The 2,367-nt window shown below is 38.1% G+C and overlaps 1 long non-coding RNA gene across 1 annotated transcript in view; it reads left to right on the top strand.

Moving 5' to 3' along the window:
- Positions 1-720: 720 nt before the first annotated feature.
- Positions 721-2,367, top strand: part of LOC113235764 — a 30,762-nt gene continuing 29,115 nt past the window's right edge. Inside the window, exon 1 of the long non-coding RNA XR_003310890.1 lies at positions 721-756. This is a non-coding gene — a long non-coding RNA (uncharacterized LOC113235764). The remainder of the gene's footprint in view (positions 757-2,367) is intronic.

The following is a 2,367-nucleotide window of genomic DNA, read 5'->3' as shown; positions in this document are numbered from 1 at the left end:
CTTATATCACTTTCAAATATCAACACTCGTTTGCTCTGAAATCATAAATTAGAAAGCTGAAATAGTACAGCACCATTAAGTGACCTGTGTGTACGTCTCCGTATATTCCAAAAATATTTTGTATTTATTATAATAAAGATGTATTCGGTGGTATGGGAAAAACTGCAATTCATCTAATTGCAAAACAAACGGAATCACGTAATTAACATTGCCGCGGTAATTAAATATTAAATATGTAATTTTTAAATTTTTGTCCATTATAGCAAAGTTCAAACTGGTCGATTTGAAGTGAAACAATTGACGACACCCGTCAATTGTTTTGAATTCGGGCTGGCCAATCGGAGTCACCGTAATGATTTGCCAGAATTGTTTTCAAACAAATTAAATGACATTTCGTCTGTATTTCTGGTTATATACTCGACAATGGAACACCACCAAGGATAATAATTATTATAGATGCGACTATTATTTTTACATTCGGAGAATCGAATCCAGCAAACTCACGTCTAACGCCCGCAGTTTTAACCATCAGGCCACCGAGGTTGTCAAGTTGTTAATGTAAAGTTACAATCGCTGCGTATCTGGCAGGAATAATAACACTAGATTTTTTTGTGTTACAGACGCGGGCGCAGGATATTCATGCTGCAAATGCTGATATTGTGTTTCGTCCCGCATATTGCTCTCGTCATTCAGAACTGTAGCGTCATGGCACAACTCTCACACACCCTCGACTCTGCGCTCTTTCTGAACAAGGAGGTATGCATTGTTTTATCAGGCTCATTACACAATGGTGTTCGTAAATATTTGCGAAAATATTTGAAGATGTAAACAATATATGGGCTACTCCGTACTTACCATACTTACCATAGTATAATAAGGCACGAAGTGCAACTATCATCTGTTCCGCGTGTTAATACCTAAACGTCAGCGTCACTCAGAGCATAGGGTTGTCACGCGAAGGTATATTGTTTTAGTTGTATTGTAAAAATAACTTGAAAAATTAATTATTTTATCACAGTATTATCGTGCGGTACTGAAATAACTTTTGTCAAATGCAGTAATTATATGCTGGTATTTTTGTAAGTAATATCGCGGACTAGTATCATGATTATAGGCCAATGTAGCAGTAGCATTCCTTATGAAAAAGTTCGTTCAAGGAAGTACTGCCACCTTATCTATTTCTGACGCCAAGCGGTAATGTGCGCATTAATGGCAGTGTCCCTCATATGTTTGTGGTTTAAAGCTCTAAGTGGTACTGTTACTATTATGGACAGGCGTGTCGCTTACCATCAGGCGCACGGCTTGTTCGTCCCGTCACTTAGTTATTATAAAAAAAACTATGATTATGAAATATAAATGGAACGCTGAATAATTTCATGCATTCTTGTTCAAACCACCTAAATACAACTACAAACATGTCTACTATATGATGTCATTTTTAAACACCGAGTGAGGGTATCATTTTTATAATACACGGTGGGGCGACCCGAGCAGTAAAATTCGAGTGCACCGCGAGATGATGCGAATGAGTGTGTGCAAGTACAAACACGCGCGCACACATACAAGCTGTGCTGCTACATTCATATGAAGTGTCACTACTTGTCTTATAATTCTATGCTAAGTACTTGTTTGTTACATGTTGCGAGGAACTTAATTCCACCCGTAAACGCAGTGTCAAAGTGCAAATCTCTTACATTCAGAGTTTGTACGGGGAAGTACTGCCACAATACCTATTTTTGCCGATGAGTAATTACTGTGTTCCAGTTTGGAAGGATATTGGTGAACCTTTAGGCACTTGAGACTTGTCAACTTTGTGTATGTGGGTGATGGATGCAGTGGCTATGTCTCTCAAGTCTTTGCGATTTACAACTCTGAGTGGCGCTGCAATTAAAACAAATCGTTCGCTCTTACTAATTTCACTTTACCTACCTAGACCCCGATTCAGAACTCTTCGATATCTTAACCGAATCATTCGATTGGATATCGTTCTCGAATCGAAGAGCGCTTTTCGAGCTATTTAGAACATTCGAGTTAAAACATTCGGTTCGGGGGGTCTACTCTGGATCTCCGTCGGACATCCGTCCTAAACAATTACTGCCAAATAAGCAATACTTGACCAAATGAAAAGACGCGTGATGCGAATGACGCTTCATACTTGATACTTGTCTTTTAATTTTGTCGAATATTACTTATTTGACAGTAATTGTTTCGGGCGGAGATCGAGAGTAGACCCCTGATTCAGATACGATATCGTTATCCAATAACGTTTACGGAGTTAGTCGGCGAGTATAGATTATAAGAAAAATGAAATCCTTTTAAATAACATTTTCAAGACTTAATGAAAATATAGGAATAAAACATAGGAAT

This window comes from Hyposmocoma kahamanoa, unplaced genomic scaffold (assembly GCF_003589595.1).
Source record: "Hyposmocoma kahamanoa isolate Upper Pololo Valley unplaced genomic scaffold, ASM358959v1 88, whole genome shotgun sequence".
In the NCBI taxonomy this organism is placed as follows: domain Eukaryota; kingdom Metazoa; phylum Arthropoda; class Insecta; order Lepidoptera; family Cosmopterigidae; genus Hyposmocoma; species Hyposmocoma kahamanoa.
The sequence above is the reverse complement of the archived record's forward strand: the minus strand, read 5'-3'. Positions and strand labels throughout refer to the sequence as shown.